Source organism: Oncorhynchus tshawytscha, linkage group LG22 (assembly GCF_018296145.1).
Source record: "Oncorhynchus tshawytscha isolate Ot180627B linkage group LG22, Otsh_v2.0, whole genome shotgun sequence".
NCBI lineage: Eukaryota > Metazoa > Chordata > Actinopteri > Salmoniformes > Salmonidae > Oncorhynchus > Oncorhynchus tshawytscha.
The window spans coordinates 3,343,002-3,363,926 of record NC_056450.1 but is presented as its reverse complement, the minus strand read 5'-3'; the positions used below and the strand labels follow the sequence as shown (position 1 = coordinate 3,363,926).

At 42.1% G+C, this 20,925-nt stretch overlaps 1 long non-coding RNA gene across 1 annotated transcript; it reads right to left on the bottom strand.

Moving 5' to 3' along the window:
• Positions 1-17,953: 17,953 nt before the first annotated feature.
• Positions 17,954-20,320, bottom strand: LOC112233907. Its single transcript, XR_002950820.2, has 5 exons — positions 19,434-20,320; positions 19,140-19,339; positions 18,953-19,043; positions 18,633-18,706; positions 17,954-18,537 (listed from the first exon to the last, which is right to left on the bottom strand). It is a non-coding gene; the product is annotated as an uncharacterized LOC112233907 (long non-coding RNA).
• Between the last annotated feature and the right edge of the window lie 605 nt (positions 20,321-20,925).

Sequence of the window (20,925 nt, the reverse complement as noted above, 5' to 3'; positions counted from 1 at the left end):
CCATGTTTCATTGAAATGTACAGCTGTGTGTCATCCGCATAGCAGTGAAAGTTTACATTATGTTTTCGAATAACATCCCCAAGAGGTAAAATATATAGTGAAAACAATAGTGGTCCTAAAACGGAACCTTGAGGAACACCGAAATTTACAGTTGATTTGTCAGAGGACAAACCATTCACAGAGACAAACTGATATCATTACGACAGATAAGATCTAAACCAGGCCAGAACATGTCCGTGTAGACCAATTTGGGTTTCCAATCTCTCCAAAAGAATGTGGTGATCGATGGTATCAAAAGCGGCACTAAGGTCTAGGAGCACGAGGACAGATGCAGAGCCTCGGTCCGATGCCATTAAAATGTCATTTACCACCTTCACAAGTGCCGTCTCAGTGCTATGATGGGGTCTAAAACCAGACTGAAGCATTTCGTATACATTGTTTGTCTTCAGGAAGGCAGTGAGTTGCTGAGCAACAGCCTTCTCTAAAATTTTTGAGAGGAATGGAAGATTTGATATAGGCCGATAGTTTTTATATTTTCTGGGTCAAGGTTTGGCTTTTTCAAGAGAGGCTTTATTACTGCCACTTTTAGTGAGTTTGGTACACATCCAGTGGATAGAGAGCCGTTTATTATGTTCAACATAGGAGGGCCAAGCACAGGAAGCAGCTCTTTCAGTAGTTTAGTTGGAATAGGGTCCAGTATGCAGCTTGAAGGTTTAGAGGCCATGATTATTTTCATCATTGTGTCAAGAGATATAGTACTAAAACACTTGAGCGTCTCTCTTGATCCTAGGTCCTGGCAGAGTTGTGCAGACTCAGGACAACTGAGGTTTGGAGGAATACGCAGGTTTAAAGAGGAGTCCGTAATTTGCTTTCTAATAAACATAATCTTTTCCTCAAAGAAGTTCATGAATTTATCACTGCTAAAGTGAAAGTCATCCTCTCTTGGGGAATGCTGCTTAGTATATAAATAGTATTCTGTATAGTTTTAGTAGATATGGCGCCGGAGGAGATGGCTGCCATTTTACGGACTCCTAACCAATTGTGCTATTGAGTGTGTTTTTTCATGTTATTTGCAACTTATTTTGTACATAATCTTTCTGCCATCTCTTATGACAGAAAAGAGCTACTAAATATCAGGACATCGATTACTCACCTCGTACTGGACAAAGATGTTTATTTAACGAGTGGAAACGCGAAGGATTTACTTCAGACACCCAACAGGCCCAAATCCCTGTGATTCGCATGAAGAAGAGACGGAGATATCGGGGGCGAAGGTCGGGGTGCCTTGTAAGGATCCAACGGCGGGTGAGTTTCCCTCCATTCCCATCAATCCTATTAGCCAACATGCAATTATTAGAAAGCAAAATGGATGTTTCACAGAGTAGTGGCTGAACGACGACATGGATAACATACAGTTGGCTGGGTTTTCGGTCCATCGACAAGATGGAACAGCTGTCTGTGTCTATTTGTAAATAACTGCTGGTGCACGAAATCTAATATTAAGGAAGTCTCGAGGTTTTGCCCGCCTGAGGTAGAGTATCTGATAAGCTGATAAGCTGTAGACCACACTATTTACCAAGAGAGGTTTCATCTATATTTTTTTGTAGCTGTCTATTTACCACCACAAACCAATGCTGGCACTAAGACGTCAAGAGCTGTATAAGAACATAAGCTAACAAGAAAATGCTCACCAGATGAATTACCAGGACGTGTACTCCGAGCATGACCAACTGGCAAGTGTATTCACTGACTACAAAGCTCTCCCTCGGCCTCCATTTGGCAAATCTGACCATAACTATCCTCCTGATTCCTGCGTACAAGCAAAAACTAAAGCAGGGAGTACCAGTGACTCACTCAATAAGGAAGTGGTTAGATGACGCAGATGCTAAGCTACAAGACTGTTTTGCTAGCACATTCTTCCGATGGTATTGAGGAGTACACCATACCAGTCACTGGCTTCATAAATCAGTGCATCGATGACATCATCCCCCACAGTGACCATACATACCGTGCATATCCCAATCAGAGGCCATGGATTACAGGCAACATCCACACTGAGCTAAAGGGTAGAGCTGCCTCTTTCAAGGAGCCGGACACTTATAAGAAATCACGCTTTGCCCGCCGACCAACCATCAAACAGGCAAAGCATCAATACAGGACTAAGATTGAATCATACTTCAGCGGCTCCGACGCTCGTCGGATGTGGCAGGGCTCGCAAACCATTACGGACTACAAAGGGAAGCACAGTCTTGAGCTGCCCAGTGACACGAGCCTACCAGACGAGTTAAATAACTTATATTCTTGCTTCGGAGCAAGCAACACTGAAGCATGCATGAGAGCATCAGTTGTTCCGGACGACTGTGTGATCACTCTCTCCGTAGCCGATGTGAGTAAGACATTTAAACAGGTCAACATTCACAAAGCCACAGGGCCAGACGGAAAACCAGGATGTGTACTCCGAGCATGCGCTTGACCAACCGGCAAGTGTATTCACTGACATTTTCAACCAGTCCCTGACTGAGTCTGTAATACCAACATGTTTCAAGCAGACCACCATAGTCCCTGTGCCCAAGAACACCAAGGTAACCTGCCTAAATGACTGCTGACCCGTAGCACTCACGTCTGTAGCCATGAAGTGCTTTGAAAGGCTGATCATGGCTCACAACACCATTATCCCAGAAACCCTAGACCCACTCCAATTTGCATACTGCCCCAACAGATCCACAGATTATGCAATCTCTATTGCAGTCCAAACTGCCCCTTCACACCATGACAAAAGGAACACCTACGTGACAATGCTATTAATTGAATACAGTTCAGTGTTCAACACCATAGTGCCCTCAAAGCACATCACTAAGCTAAGGACCCTGGGACTAAACACCTCCATCTGCAACTGGATCCTGGACTTCCTGACGGGCTGCCACCAGGTGGTAAGGGTAGGTAACAACACATCTGCTATGCTGATCCTCAACACGGGGGCCCCTCAGGGATGCGTGCTCAGTCTCCTCCTGTTTTCCCTGTTCACCCACGACTGCATGGCCAAGCACGACTCCAACACCATCATTAAGATTGCTGATGAGGGAGGAGGTCAGAGGAAGGAGGTCAGAGACCTGGCAGTGTGGTGCAAGGATAACAACATCTCCCTCAACGTGATCAAGACAAAGGAGATGATTGTGGACTACAGGAAAAGGAGGACCAAGCACGCCCCTCATTCTCATCGACGGGGCCATAGTGGAGCAGGTTGAGAGCTTCAAGGTCCTTAGTGTCCACATCACCATCAAACTATCATGATCGAAACACACCAATACAGACGTGAAGAGGGCACGACAATGCTTATTCCCCATCAGGAGACTGAAAAGATTTGGCATATGGGTCTTCAGATCATCAAAAAGTTCTACAGCTGCACTATCGAGAGCATCCTGACCGGTTTCATCACCGCCTGGTTTGTCAACCGCTCGGTATCCGATCGTAAGGCGCTACAGAGGGTAGTGCGTACGGCCCAGTACATCACTGGGGTCAAGCTTCCTGCCATCCAGGAACTCTATACCAGGCGGTGTCAGAGGAAAGCCCTAAAAATTGCCAAAGACTCCAGCCACCGTAGTCAATAGACTGTTCTCTCTGCAACTGCATGGCAAGCGGAGCGCCAAGTCTAGGTTCAAGAGGCTTCTTAACAGCTTCTACCCACAAGCGATAAGACTCCTGAACAGCTAATCAAATGGCTACCCGTACTATTTGCATTGTCCCCCAATCCCCCCCAACCCCATTTTTACGTTGCTGCTACTCTCTGTTTATTATCCATGCATAGTCACTTTACCTCTACCTACATGTATACATTACCTCAATTACCTCAACTAACCTGTGCCCCACACATTGACTCTGTACCGGTACCTTCTGTATATAGCCTCGCTACTGTTATTCTATTGTTGCTCCTTAATTATTTGTTATTTTTTGTTGTATTTATTATTATTTTTTACTTCAGTTTATTTTGTAAATACATTTTTAACACCTCTTTTTCTTAAAACTGAATTGTTGATTCAGGGAGTGTAAGTAAGTATTTCACTGTAAGGTGAATTTGGCACATGTGACAAATAACATTTTATTTGATTTAGTAGGCAAGAACCATTTCTGACACAGACGCTATGGTGTACAGTGTCCAACTCCTTTAGAGACTGACAAGTCCTGCTGAGACTGTGGCTGTCCTAATATGGACAATGTAGTAGTGAGGTAGGATGGGCAGCATGGTGGATGAAAACTCTAAACCAGTAACACTGCAGTGTAGTAGAGATACAGCTCATGTAGTTGGTTTGGTGAACAACGTTAGACTGAGTAAAGGTGCCTGAGACTCGAAGACTTGCGTTAGCTCCCTAGACTAATGCCTAAGTTTCAGCTCAAAGGGCTATATATATCACAGTATTGTGGTGTGTGCACAAACAAGATTTAATCCCAAAGTTTAGATCATAAGGAAAATGTTCCCCAAGACAAGGTGACGCAAGACTACGTCCCAAAGACTACTGGGACTTGGACCTTGTCTGCTCCTCTACTCCTTAGATTGTTTTCTTCTGCCAGGGCCCTGAGTGTAGGAAACAGAGAGAAACAGGAAGAGAGAGAGCTGCTAGCTTTAATTAAGGCAGCGGAGCGGTGCAGCACCTGACAGTAGCAGAAAGCTACAGGTTGCTTCAGGTTGCTTCATTAGCGAATCACAATGCCATGACAACACTGATAATTACCTGCACGGGCTAGGAGATGAAAGATGCAGTAAAAAGTGTACTTAACTGGATAAGTACCCATATCAACTCCTTAAAGAGCCATTGCCGTTAAAAACCACTTCATCCATTTGAAAACGGCCTACGTGGCATCGATATCAGTCAGAAGCATTTATTCTTGTGTCAAAATTGTCAGTCGCTCCTAAAATGGAGTTTGGAACCTCAGTGCATCACAATGGATTACAATTATGTCAACAAATCATGCCCCCTTTTGCCAAGCCCCACTTGGAAATAGCCCGTCTGCCCACTTCACTTCCCTTCATTGAATGAGGTTCTGTTGTTTCATCGGCCCCAAAGCATTCTAAGGATCACAGCCATTTGAGACTGAAAAACCCTATACGGATGTATCATGTAATGCATGCTTCCAGCAGGTTGCACAGCCAACAACTGTGGTTTGCATGCCCTGCCGAAGGATACTATCATGTGGATAGGTGGTTGGAGTTGGTTGAACCCCAGTACCGGTAGCTAGACCATAGACTGCTGGTTATGTATCTGGTTATGTATTTTTTGATTATCATTGCTAGCATAGCAGATGTTAGCTAGCTATCTACCAACTAACTAGCTAGCTACATAATGGACTAACGTTAGCCTACCTCAATACAACTCGGATTTGGCTTGGAAACACGATAACATTTCAAATGAAGGCAAATAATTAGTCGGAAAACCTTTTGTCATGATGGTGATGTCACCAGATTGAATTTAGATGCAGTATATCTTTAGCCAGTTAATTAACTAAGATTGAGGGGACAACCGTATTTTAGCTAGCTAACATTGCCAGCTATTTTTGACAAACTTTGCTTGTAACAGTAATGGCAACATAGTCTTTTCTTTTTAGTACATTTTACGACATCATAATATGGCAAAGTTGTTTCCTACTAATAATTTGCCTATTTTAGCAATGTCATCGTATTTCCATATTTTGTATTTAGAAATGTAGAAAATGTATTAAAAATGAAATATAGAGTCTATACATCTTAGAATCACCTTCAGCAGCGAATACAGCTGTAAGTAATTCTGAGTACGTCGAAGAGATTTTTACACTTGGATTACACAATATTTGCCTATTAATATTTTAAAATTCTTCAGTCTTGCCATTGATTTTCAATCAGATTTAAGTCAAAACTGTCTTCTTGGTATGCAACTCATGTGTAGATTTGGCCTTCTGTTTTAGGTTATTGTCCTGCTGAAAGGTGAATTCATACCCCAGTGTCCGGTGGAAAATGGACTGAACCAGAGTTTCCTCTAGAATTTTGCCTATGCTTTGCTCCATTCTGTTTAGTTTTTTTTAATCCTGAAAACCTTCCCAGTCCTTAACGATTTCAAGCATGCCCAAAACATGATGCAGCCACCACTATGCTTGAATATATGGAGAGTTGTAACGGTTCTCTTGGGGTGAAGTAGAGGCGGACCAAAATGCAGCGTGGTGGTTATTCATGTTCTTTAATAAAGGAAATATACATGAATAAACTAACAAAACAATAAATGTGTGAAAACCTAAACAGTCCTATCTGGTGCAAACACAGAGACAGGAACAATCACCCACAAACACACAGTGAAACCCAGGCTACCTAAATATGGTGACTAACACCTGCCTCTGATTGAGAACCATATCAGGCCAGACATAGAAATAGACAAACAAGACATCCAACATAGAATGCCCACTCAGATCACACCCTGACCAACCAAAACATAGAAACATACAAAGCAAACTATGGTCAGGGTGTGACAAGAGTGGCACTCAGTAATGTGTTGTATATTTGCCCAAAACATAACACTTTATATTCAGGACAAAAGTTAATAGTTTTTTGCAGTATTTCTTTAGTGCCTTGTTGCAAACAGGATGCATGTTTTGGAATATTTTTATTCTGTAAAGGCTTCCTTCTTTTCACTCTTTCAATTAGGTTGGTATTGTGGAGTAACTACAATGTTGTTGATCCATCTTCAGTTTTCTCCTTTCACAGCCGTTAAACTCTAACTGTTTTAAAGTCACCATTGGCCTAATGGTGAACTCCCTGAGCGGTTTCCTTCTTCTTCTTCTTCTCCGGCAACTGAGTTAGGAAGGAATGTCACGTTCTGACCCTAGTTATTGTGTTAATTGTTTGTTTTAGTGGGTCAGGACGTGAGTTGGGTGGGCATTCTATGTTGTGTGTCTAGGTTGTTTTTCTGTGTTCGGCCTAGTATGGTTCTCAATCAGAGGCAGGTGTCGTTAGTCGTCTCTGATTGAGAATCATACTTAGGTAGCCTGGGCTTCACTGTTGTTTTGTGGGTGATTGTTTCCGTGTCTGTGTTTTACACCACATGGTACTGAGTTCGGTTTTCGTTATTCACGGTACGTTTATTGTTTTGTACAGAGTGTTCAGTTTATGTGTTTAATAAACAACCATGGACACTTATCACTCCGCATATTGGTCCTCCGATCCTTCTCGCCTCTCCTCTTCAGACGAAGAGGAGGAAAACCATTACAAGGAAGCCTGGATTTGTGTAGTGACTGGGTGTATTGATACACCATCCAAGGTGTTATTAATAACTTTACCATGCTCAAAGGGATATTAAATGTCTGCTTTTACTTTTTTTTTACTCATCTACCAATAGGTGCCTTTGAGGCATTGGGAAACCTCGCTGGTCTTTGTGGTTGAATCTGTGTTTGAAATTCACTGCTTGACTGAGGGACCTTACAGATAATTGTATGTGTGGGGTAGAGAGATGAGGTAGTCATTCAAAATTATGTTAAACAGTATTATTGCACACGGAGTCCATGCAATTTATGTTACTTGTTAAGCTCATTTTTACTCCTGAACTTATTTAGGTTTGCTGTAACAAAGGAGTTGAACACTTACTGACTCAAGACATTTCATCGTTTCATTTTTAATGACTTTGTAGAAATTTCGAAAAACATAATTTCACTTTGACTTCATGGGGTATTGTGTGTAGGCTAATGAATATACATTTCCATTTAATCATTTTAAATTCAGGCTATAACACAAAATGTAGAAAAAGTCAAGGAGTGTGGATACTTTCTGGTGTCTCATTCGTTACGCCAGTGAAGACCGCTGTGCTTAGATCCATGGATCTCATATGCCTAGCGACTTGATGTTGATTTTCTGTTGTTTCCTGCTTAATTTACAGCAGAGTCTCGTTATATTTAACAGAGAAAGCATCAAGGTAATGAGTAAAAAAAACAAACATTTTTTTATGCCTCGGATTGGACACCAGTCTACTGGAATTGTTTTAAGATGGTCATTTAGCTATTTGATTTCGAATTTTAGGACCCATTTAGGTATATATATACAGTACCAGTCACAAGTTTGGACACACCTACTCATTCCAGGGTTTTTCTTTATTTTCTACATTCTAGAATAATAGTGAAGACATCAACACTATGAAATAACATATATGGAATCATGTAGTAAAGAAAAAAGTGTTAACCAAATCTAAATATATTTTACATTTGAGATTCTCGAAAGTTGCCACCCGTTGCCTTCATGACAGATTTGCACACTCTTGTCATTCTCTCAACCAGCTTCATGAGGAATGCATTCCAACAGTCTTGAAGGAGTTCCCACATATTTAACCCCTTATTTTTGTTGGCCCAAAACGACCTCCATACTTCCATTAATTGTATGGGTTACCTTTAGACGAGTAGAGTGGTAAGGAAGCGGTAATGGCCTACTTTTTTTTAACATTATTGCACTTTTTTTTTTTTTTTGACTTGCCAATGTATGTATGAACCCTGCTTAGAGGGAAAGGGGCATAACTTGTCAGTTGTACAACTGAAATGTGTCTTCTGTATTTAACCCAACCCCTTTGAATCAGAGAGGTGCGAGGGGCTTCCTTAATCGACATCCACATCATCGGCGCCCGAGGAACAGAGGGTTAACTGCCTTGCTCGGGCAGAACGACAGATTTTTACCTTGTCAGCTCGGGGATTCGATCTAGCAACCTTTCAGTTAATGGCCCAACGCTCCAGATGTATAGCCCTATGCTTATGTTGTATAGGTGGAGTTATGGGTCTATTTGCATATATTAACTTTTACACATGTGGAACTGCATAAAAATTAGTTAAATTCTTGTTACAAACCATTTAGAAATATTTATCCCAATGTCACACATTGGCCCCATTATTTATATAAAGACCCATATGCAGTTGCATTGTTTTTAGTAAAATCTTTATTGGCATCCCATACAATCCAATCGTCATTCAATTCGGTTTCAAATTGTTCACAGAAAGTAGGGTGATGCATTTCTAATACATTTTAAGACTTTCTGGCAGATGTTTTCTAAGAAACCTTTTCCGTATGTTTGCCAACAAATCGAAGCCTTTGTTAGTCCTAACTTTTAGGATGGAAAATAGTTGGAAAATGTATATATGCCTTCATTTCTCAAACATATAGACTCTTAGCTTTCATTTGACACCTACTTTGACATGCTCCTATGAACTTCACATGTTGGTGATCATGGGTCCATTTACATGGAAATGAAAATACATAACCTCAATGAGCCCTATTCATGTCCAGTTTATGCTTTTTTCAAAATCCAGACCAATTGGACATGTTGTAACAGTTTGCCATCATTGTCACCCACATTCATTTAGCAATATGGCGATTTCAATTCTTGATATGTACTCATTGAATCTTGAAGAGGGTTACATTTCTCTAGCCCAATCTGTCAGCTGTATACCGAAACAAATGAAGTGGAACTATTTTGTTGTTTTTAGAATCTCAGAATGTAGCGTTAAGGTGACATCGTCAGACGATGGCTAGCTTTCACCAGCTAGATACCACAACTGCTAAACCTGCATTTCCTGTCCACAGTTTTTCTTTAAGTAGAGGAGAGGATTGTTTCCCCACCATATTGAGTACAGTATGAGCTGGTAGATAGCTTTGAAATCAGGCCTGGCCAGGTAGACATAACACAGAGGGCTGTTTACATTCTTTGCTGTGCAGGCAGGATGCTTGTGTCTCAGGGGCCTATCTCCCGATCTATTCAGGGAGGAGAGGAGCTGACCGAAAGACAAGCCAATAGGTAACAGCACAGGATATGCCAAATACTGCCTGCCTGCCAATCTGTGTGCTGTGAGCCTTGGTTGCTTCTAACAATAGGATGTTAATTTTGGGATATGATTCATATTTAAGGGGGATATTTTGGTTGTTTTCGTCAGAGGTAGGACATTGCGGATTTGGGTCAATATTTTTCTGTCAGACTTTTCAATAAGGTCTGATAGCCAAGGCGTGACTCGTAACTTTGGCATTGTGAATACCATGGTCTTACCAACTAGCTACACCATGCAGGTATTGGCAACATTTTACTATCTGAATCCTATGACATCACAATTACTGCATTGGAGGCCATTCTGAGGGGAGTTTGGCTAGGTCTGAAGCCAACTCAAACCTCTGACACAAAAATGACCAGAGAATGAAAATGACTCACAGCCAAGCCCTGGGTGTCTGTGTGCGCCTCACCTTTAAGGCCACATTTAAAGAGAGAACATGCTGTCATAAACTACAGTGCATATGAATTCTTAACCACAATGAGCACAGTCCAGGACACAACCAACCCAGTGGTGGGTATACTGTTGTGGATCACCTCAACCTCTGGATTGGGTGACAAAAGAGATGTGTGCTAGAAAACATTATGTAGAACAAGGGTAGACCCTGCAGAAGACACAACATTCTGCCCACACAACGACGATCAAACCAAACATGTCAACGTAAAAAACACAAACGAACATGTCCTCTTTGTTCAGAAATCAATTGGAGAGGTTGTGTTTGTAGGTTTGTAACAAAAACAAGTATTCCTTTGTAGCCCTAATGTGCCTTTTTATGTAGAGCACTCTGTGAGAAGAGGCAGTCACGGAGAAGAGAAAACGAGGCCATTTAATGTGGGCAGAGAGTTTTGATGACTAACCTCACTCTCTCCATCCTTTCTTATACTCTCTCTTGATCTGCTCTTCTTCATCCACTCTCTGTCCCTCTCTCCCATGTATGCATTCATGTGGTAGCGTGCACATGTGCTTTATCATATGTATTTTAATCATGCTATTTAGGCCTGTTTCCTGTTCTGTCTCTAGTCTTGATAAAGGTTGTCATGTGTGCTCCCTCTCCGGCCTCTAGGTCACCAGGCTGCTCGATAGGCTCCCATGCATCAGTGGACTCGCAACCGGGGAGGTCTCAGCCGGCTCATTAAGCTCTCACGCCTCAGCCGGTTTGTCAGGTTTCTGCACGACCGGTCCGCTCCTGATCTCCGGGATCGTCCCTGTGGTTAGCGTCCTGAGGCTGGAGCCGAATGCGCCGGGGAGGGGGTACTGTCACGTATGCTCTCTCTCCGGCGCTCTAGGTCGCCACGCTGCTCGTTATGGCGCACACCTGTCACCATCGTTATGCGCATCAGCGCATTATGACACTCACCTGGACTCCATCACCTCTTTGATTATATGCCCTATATATGTGACTCCCTTTGGCTCCGTCCCCAGGCATCATTGTTTCTGTGTCATGTCTGTGTGTTGTTCGTGTTTCTTGTTTTATATTGTGTTACGTTTATTTATTAAAACACTCACTCCCTGAACTTGCTTCCCGACTCTCGGCGCACATCGTTACAAAGTTGGTGCTAGTAGTTACCACAGAAATGTATTGGCTTGAGGTGCAATACGTTTATACTTGCATTCGCAGAAGAAGCTCTGGGAAAGAAACAACCACCTCAAGAACGGTTTGGTGAAACTTCCCAACTTCATCTATCAGCATGCAATGTAACATAACCATACAATCTATAAATTCCAATTATTTGGCTGTGGCCCTGTGGAGTTTTATGTCCTTCTTGCAGAGCGACGACGTTCCCCTAAGCTAGCAGGGCCCCAGATGCATGCAGCACCATGCTGGTTTGCAGTCGGCCCTGGCCTGCCCTCCTGATCCTCCCACACAAATTGATTCCCTCTGTGCGCATGTATCCGGCCACAGGACACAAATAACTAGATGCAGCTCCCTGTAATGACATATAGTGGACAAAATAGGCTAGAATTATGGAGGGAGGAAAAAATCACTACTTTCATCTCGCCTGCTGGGGCTGTCGCACTCTGAAGAGGCCTCTGGCGGGAATGAGAAATCCAAACTCCTCTAGACTCCAGAGGAGAAAGGGAAGAGGAGAGCACACAGGCAGCACTAACCCCTCCAATGCTCCCGAGGCACATGCAGGGGGCTGCCTTCAAAGGCTACAATTTGGCATGTTTTCGACCTCAAGGCGCTGTACTATTGCACGTCAATAATATTGGGTAACTCAAGGTCAGGGGAATGTTAAAAAGACGCTTCAGGATTTTGGTAATGAGGCCCTTTGTCTACCTCCCCAGAGTCAGATGAACTCATGGATACCATTTTTATGTCTCTGCAGTTTTAAGGAAGTTGCTAACTAGATACCACAGACTTCCAGTCATTGCCGATAACATAGACTTCCAATCATTGCGGTAAAACTTGCGAAACTACCTCTAACTTCCTTCACACTGGATGCAGAGACATACAACTGGTATCGACGAGTTCATCTGATTCTGGGGAAGTAGAAATCCCTTTAAGTGAGGTATCAAGGCGCGACTCTCATTCTTCAACTGTTTTGTCTGTTCTTATACAGTAGGCTACTATAGGTTGTGTGCTGCTGACTTACTGTAGTACTTCAAATCTGAGACTTTGCAGAGAGTGGATTGTTTCAATCTGTTTTCAATAATGATTTTCGCCACACAAGACACAACAATACCGATTTCCACCACTCACTTCTCTTTCTAGCCCTGCTTTCCCCTATATTACAATCATGTGTCTGTAACTTAAACCACACTGTGTATGCTCTCTAGAGTGGGGATGATTGAAATGGACTGATTGTGGTTTTTAAAGGGGTCTGGGTGAAATCATGGAGTTTTACACTGTGTGCATGTGTGTGTACATGTGCCTGTGTGTGCATGTGTGGTTGTTTATGTGCATACGTGCATGTGTGTGTGTTATTCCAGGGGGGCTTCTTGGTTAGAACAGAGGCCCACTCTGTCTCTAGCAGCGTCTGGGTGGAACGTGAACTGGGCTGGAGCTGCTGGGGCGACAATAGGCTCCAGCCCTGGGCCTCCAGCCAGGCCAGGTAACGCAGAGTTCAACAGGAAATGGCCTTAAAGGATATGGAAGGGCTTTGCGATGTCTGGAGGTCCCCACTGTTTTGTCTGGGAGAATAGTTGATGTGGAATGGGAGGACTACTGTTTACAAATAAAGTTAGAGTTAGAGGCCGGGGGACAATGGTTTCTTCTACTCAGTAAGAGAGTGCATAATGGTCCAAATGCAGTGCAGTACAGTGCATCACACCCTTCCCTTGCGCTACAGTGAACAGAAATGATGAACAAAGACCTGCAATCTACTTATCATTAGTCAGTCATCAGATTACTACAATCAATCATCAGTAGCCTATTTCAATAGATAATAGAGGATTTGGGTTATTGTTAAAATAATGTGACAAAACAAAATCACTACAGCATGCATGGGGGCCGCAAGTAGCCTAGCGGATAAGAGCATTGGGCCAGTAACCAAAAGGTTGCTTATTCAAATCCCCAAACCAACTAGGTGAAAAATCTGCCGATGTGCCCTTAGCAAGGCACTTAAAGCTAATTGCTCCTGTACACGTAGGATATGCGTGTCTACTAAAACGTACATGTAATTTTTGCAGGTTGGCATTTATTGGGATTACTCATGCACTGGAGGCAGCTCTGCAGGAGTGTCACTAGCTGGCCTAAACTTAAATTAAGAACAAAAAGCTCATTTTTTACAATAAATGGCCAATTTTGACTTTGAAGCTGGCCCATCTAGTGGAAATCGCTCAGCTCTGCCTCCAGGACAAGATTCATCTCAATAAATGTCAACCTGCATCACTTCTGCATTACAAGGGTTGCTTTGTTTCAATGAAAATAAATCAAAATCATGGCCGAAAGATGACACAGTAAAAACATAAAACACTGTTTATCAGATGGGCATATGGATGTTATACTCTGCTGGTTGGAAGCAGATAATCTGCCAACTCTCTGTTTAGAGCTAAATCAACAGAGCTGTTTACAGCTCCATTCCTGTACCACCCCTCCGACAGACATTACCGCAGCCTGACAAATTATGAAAAAAACTACATCAGATGTTGTCTTTAATAATATATCTGTGCAGAGAGACGAGCTCGAAAAATAGACAACAGGTTCTAACCTCCCCAGGAAACGAGGCCGAACTCCACTCCCACTTCCTTGCTTGTCTAGTTGTCATGGAGACGGGTACAGTGCCTCACCACAAATAAAACAATGAGACAGATATTTCACCGGATGTATAAATGTGAAGCATCCGCTTGGCATTTCCACTCACTACCAAGCCCAGTAGCCGGCAGTGGGAGAAGATAGAATGAGATGGATTTTGGCCAACGTTCTGCTAATTTTCTCATCAATGAAACATTTGATCTCAATACAGTATTCTGTTCCCAAAACTAGAATCTGTTACGAACAGAGTCGACTAAGTTTTGTTGACTTCACACTTTGTCAAAGTTTTTTTTAAATTATCTTGTTTAGAAGAATTGCAAAGGCAAATTGAGTTATTAGACACATGCACTTCAGAGTAGGCGTTCCCTAAGGGAAATATGCAAATGAATGCTAGAGCGCGCCAATAGGATCTTGCTAGCACGTGTTCGTCTCTGCCCACCTCCTTGCTTGTTCTGCCCACTGTGATTCATTTATTCCCATTTGGTCTGTCTAGGTTTAGTTATAAAAATCTTTGGCCTCACTAGTCGATAGGAAGTGGTTAATTCATGAGACAGACACTTCCCTACTTCTGTTCTGTCAAGTCTCAGAATTGTGCTGTGGAAAGGGAGTACTTATCAGTATTTATCTTGTTTATCAAAGCTTAAAGGGTAGGTAGCATAAACGTAACCACATGTAACATGGATTTGCATTAGAATACGCATCAATGGTCCCAATGCAAAGTTACACCTAATTTTTCGAGTTATTACATAAAACTAATTCCAAAGAATGCTGAAGTCATGCCATAAAAACATTTGCAGGCTGCCCTAATATGGAGGACCTGGACCTTCCCTATAATGTGAATGTAGTTTGCACTATTGGTTTCAATAAAATGTTCAGCCAACTTACAAGCAAATACTATGAATATGTTCTTACAAATCAGCTTGCAAGGTTGCTAGACAACTGGCCTGCTAACATTAGCCCTACCTGCCTGCTAACATTAGCCCTACCTTCCTGCTAACATTAGCCCTAACATGAGTCAGCCAGTTGCTATCAACACCTAGCTTACAGCTATATTAAAGTAAACCAACATTTTGGAAATAACTTACGTAACCACATCTAACCAGTTATCAATGAATGTAATATGCAGTTCACGTTATCTCAGCCAACAAACTAGCCAGCCAGTTAATGTTAGCTGTTTTAGCGTTACAACAATGAAGACCAGCAAGCACAGGCAGTAATCCAGGCACAGAACATAACAAAACAAACGTGCTCCAGCAGATCAAAAAGCTAAGAGAGTGGAGAATTACATATGATAGCCGGCTAACAAGCCTTGCCAGCTAGCATATCACTGCAGGAGAAACCTCTGCCATATATGAAATGTCAGAATGTCCAAAAAAGCAGTGACTCCAAACATAGCAGAAACTTTGTTTCTCCTGGGCCTGACCTTTTTGGAGAATGTGATGAAGACAAGGTAGTGGCAGAGAAGGCAGCTGAGGTAGGGATCACAATCTCCCTTCGATTTGAGCCCGAAGCAAGGCTCCGAGAGCGCACTGGTGCTGAACTTGTAGTGCAGGATGCGGCTCCATGTGTGGGGAATGTTGATTGGTAATATGGCTAGTTAGTATGCTACTGAGAATACACCCTATAATGCCACTTCCTTCGTAACTATGGCTGAAGGAGTGAGTTGTATAACGCAAAATTCTGGCTTCCCCACGGTTTCCCTGGATGTCAATGTGCTGCACATAGCCTACAATACCTATCGGCGGGTCTACGCCCAGGATGCAGACTGAGTCCATATGCAATGAGTTAGTTAATCTATAAATTGAATCCTCACTAATTCAATGCAACAAATTAATTCAATATTAATTCCCCTTAACAATAGTAATAAACTTTTCCTCTTTATTGTTAGTTCAGACACGTTGCCTACAGGCACTTCATCAGCTGGAATTGGGGCTATCTGGGGCGGTTCAAGTGTTAGTGAACAATTTTTCAGTAAGTTTACAATTGGCTCATTCATCCCCCTCCTCTCCCCTGTAACTATTCCCCAGGTCATTGCTATAAATGAGAACGTGTTCTCAGTCAACTTACCTGGTAAAATAACAGGTAAAGATATATTTTTTTCAAGATCCTGTATTGGCTCCTTGATTTTTCACTAGAAGTTGCGAATTACGTTGCGCCATACCACGATGAGGTCACAGCACCTATTTGCCATGCTGCACACAGCTGCAGTCCACGACGTAGCATTTTCGACCCCTCTCCCGCCACACACCCCCTCCGCTTGTGCCTCTATCGGCCATTGCTGTGACTTCAGTAGCACAGACAGCTTGTCCCACTGTCGTTTGCGGCAGTATTAAAGTGTGAAAAGTTGCTAAATGCTATTAAAACCATAGAAACCCTTGGTGTCAAAACTCCCCAAAGGTAGCCTGAATATGTTGTTAGAATCTTTTACATGTACTTTTACTGAAAACCCGCTAAATATAGCAACAAAGTCGCTAATTTGGCCACACCTGGTGCAACCGTGTGCCAATTCCAGCGTGTACAGTCAATGGGATAAGAAATAGGTTCCCAAATGAGGAGAACATGCCTTACACAGGCTTTCAGTCACCATAAAGATAATTCAAACACATTTTTACCTTTTTATTAACAGTTATAAAAATATGTTATACCAATACATCACTTTTGTCATGGGTCTTATTTTATCGCATTCCACTTCGTGGTCACAGTCCCCATAACAGTGATATTTAACAATAACATTTAGAAATACAATAAATAATTCAAAAGTTTGGAAACGCATACTTAAACAAATCAAAAAGTATTTGAGATGTGAGATTCTTCAAAGTAGCCACCCTTTGCCTTGATGACAGCTTTGCACCCTCTTGGCATTCTCTCAACCAGCTTCATGAGGTAGTCACCTGGAATGCATTTCAATTAACAGGTGTGCCTTATCAATAGTTCATTTGTGGAATGTATTTCTTTCTTAATACATTGGAGCCAATCAGTAGTGTTGTGACAAGGTAGGGGTGGTACTGTAAACAGAAGATAGCCCTATTTGGTCATCAAGCCAAAAGGTGGCTACTTTGAAGAATCTCACATCTCAAATATATTTAGATTTGTTTAACACTGTTTTGGTTACTACATGATTACACATGTGTTATTTTTATAGTTTGTCTTCACTATTATTCTACAATGTAGAAAACAGTAAAAATAAAGGAAAACCCTGGAATGAGTAGGTGTGTCCAAACTTTTGACTGGTACTGTACAGTCCTTTATGTATGACTGAGTTCACGCTGAAAGCTTGGCGGAAGCAGCACACACACTTGGTGTGAGGAGTGTGAAGGAGCCCAATGTATGATGAAAAGACCACGGGCGGGTGTGTAGGTGAGGAGTTAGGTTCATTACAGGCTCAAAGTGCTGCTTAACACTTATCCAATCTCAGTGCAGTAATGGGAAGTCAACAAGGGCAGAGGGTACAAGGGAACAACTGTAACAAAACCCTAATGACAGTTACAGCTCTACCCTAGCAGACTGACAGGAATCAGCTTAGGGCTGGATGCTGGTGTGTTGATGGCAGCGTGACATTAGACTGAGGTGGTATTCAAGTTCCTAGAGGAAGAGAGACGGAAAAATAAATTAGGAAGTTTCTCAAGTATTGTAAAACAATTAGAAACAGGTACAGGGTGCTATGGCTGGTATGGTTCACTGTTAATAACAGAACATCTGTCACGCCCTGACCTTAGTATTCTTTGATTTCTTTATTATTTTGGTTAGGTCAGGGTGTGACATGGGTGATGTAAGTGTTTTTTGCTCCTGTCTAGGGGTTTTGTATGTCTATGGGTGTTTACTAGTCTAGGTGTTATGTATGTCTATGGTTGTCTAGATTGGTTCTCAATTAGAGGCAGCTGTTTATCATTGTCTCTGATTAGGAACCATATTTAGGCAGCCATATTCCTTGTGTATTTCGTGGGTTATTGTCTGTGTTAGTTGCCTGTGTCTGCACTTATATATAGCGTTTTGTTGTTTTGTATAAGAATATGAATTGTTGTTTTTAAATAAGAATATGTATTCATCTCACGTTGCGCCTTGGTCTCATCCTTTCAACGAACGTGACAACATCAGGACAATTCACAGAACAGTCAACATTGCGAGCAAGGTCTGCAGTGTCAAGTGCCAAAGCATCTCCTCACTCCACAAATCCAGAACCCTCCACAAAGCCAGACAAATCAATGAAGACATTGCACACCTGCTGTTCAACTAGTATCAACTGCTACATTCTGGCCGAATTCTGAAAATCCCAGTATGAAAAAGTGTGAAATCTATGCACTCAATACTGTAAGTTGGTACGGATAAGAGTGTCAAATGACTAAAATGTCATTTAAAGTGTGGGAAGAAGGGTGCTCATGGTGTGCCAGCTGCCTTGAAATGGCTTATATACTCCCTCACTGCCCGGTCCTTTGTGGGACGCTGAAACTGACTACAGAGTGATTGAGGTTATTCCAGGATCCTGCGATCTGATTCTTCCTCCAGACAAAGCACTATTTTATCAGCATAGTCTGTAAAGACAAATAATAGAACAGGCATTTCAACAATATTGGCAGACAGTAATAAAATAAATTTTAATTTCCATAATAATTTAAAGACATCTTACCGTAGGTGGGTTTGGTCTTCGCTGGCTGAATTGTGTATCCACTCTTCTTGGCCTTTGCGAAGGAGAGGGAGTACCTAATGAAAGGATGCAAGGTTTTATCTGACGGGATACAGGATACATTTGAAAGGTTGAGAGATTGAGAGATGCAAACAATGGAATGTGCTTTGATACATTTGACAGTAATAATGTCAATTTCAGTAGTTTGATTAAGCCATTTCAAAAGAAGAAAAAAAATCAATCTTGCATGCATTCTCTTGTAAGAGGTGGTGGTGTGCTTTGGCAGGAAGTGCAGCATCAGAGTGGAACGATCCACTGACTACCTGTTGGCTGGTAGTCAGTGGATAGTTGTGATATGTCCTTAAGGATCAAGGCCCCATGTAGAATCGTCAGCCCCATTGAAGGTACTAGAGTCTGGAATTACATTTTAAAGCAGAATTAACCCTTCCATTCTAAAATTGGCTGTTCTGTAAACACTAAATATCCTACATGTAGGATATGGGCACTTACTGTACTTGGTTAATTCGTTCCTCTGCTTGTAGTGGTGTATGAGGACCCGAAGGCATGAGTGGTTAGTGTGTTGGCTCTGTATGTGGTACAGTGCAATATTCCATTTTGGCAGAATCATTTTCCTGCTTTCTTCAGGAGTCACATGACCAGTAGATGTGGTTGATAATGGCTTTAAGCTACAGCGATTTTCTTGCGTAGAGCTAATCACAGTAGAAAATGAACAGGTAATACAAATGTACACAGTAGAATAATCATACCTTGTTATATATATATATATAATTAAGAATTTCTTACATTTAGACAAATATCCAAGCGATGCTTTGTAGGCTATCTGGCATGTTTTTCCGGATCCATTTAGAGATCGGCCTGTTTTGGTGAGTAATGAGGGTTCCAACCACCAGCTCAGCACTGTCAACAAACTGTTTAGTCCTCTTCAACCCCGCAGCTCACACCACGTGGCGTGAAGAGCTCTAAGATAAATAAAAAAACACTTCAATTAACAATTTCTATGTTCAGGATCTTGTTGATTCTCTGTTCAACAGCAGTGAATGTCCCAAACTTCAGAGTGGCCAGGACGATCACTCCTTCCATCTGCTGCCAAGACAAGATCTCCACCCATTTCTTTGAGGGTTTCATCAATGCCACTCTGCTCAACATCCAATGTCACGAGGACTGCTGGCTAGAGGTGTTTATGCTGGTGACGGAAGAATGTGTTGCGGTGAATGGTGGCCAATCATCATTCCGAGCATCCTGAGGACCTTGATCAGCATGCAACCAGACACCAAAATGGCAGCAGAAAGCAGCAGATTGGCTTGTTGGACCATTCCCTCACATGGTTGCACAACCTGCAGATCTGTGTGACGTTGAGTCCTGTTCCTCTGGCTGTTGACGTAGTCCCTGGACTAAACCGCACCACACCCAGCAGACTTGGAAAAGCTTCATCAGTTGGGACTGGACAAACTTATTTTCCTTGTCCGGACTGGCTGAAGTCTCAGGCTCACAGACTGAATAAAACATATGTCAGACATTATTATAACAGATATTTTTTACAGATGCTGTAGGGCAAACAAAGTTGTGTTCACAATTCAAAATATGCACTCCACTACTCTCATCATCTTCCTTATCCTCATCTGGGATGCGGTCCTCATCCTCCATGTCCATTCCGTTGCCATAGACGTCCTCCTCCTCCAAACCCAGGGCCATCTCTTAATCTTCTCTAAATAATGTGCATTGTGCCATGTGTTGATTGTATGACATCCTAGACATATCAACTGGTGTAGTTCTAAAATGTATCGTTGCACATCCTGAGTGCCCTTGCTTGCATCCTATCAAGGCGCAACAGCGATGTAAAAGCAGCAGAACCATATTCAAAGGACCCGTAATCTATGGACGATCTCATCAAAGTACAATACATATTCAGTAAAGATTGCCTATCTGCCCCGCAATCAAGCCCAACTATTGTCCGCATAAAATGTAATACTTTCTTACATTTAGTATAACATCTCCATGTAAGCTTTTCATTAAACCATGGCCCCAAATACTTCAATTGTGTTACCCTTTCCATTTGTTCTCCATATATACACTGAACAAAAAATATAAACGCAACATGTAAAGTGCTGGTCCCATGTTTCATGAGCTGAAATAAAAGATCCATATGCACAAAAAGCTTATTGCATTTTTTTTCACATCACTGTTACAAGATAATCCATCCACCTGACAGGTGTGGCATAGAAAGAAGCTGATTAAACAGCATGATCATTACACAGGTGCACCTTGTGGGGAAAAT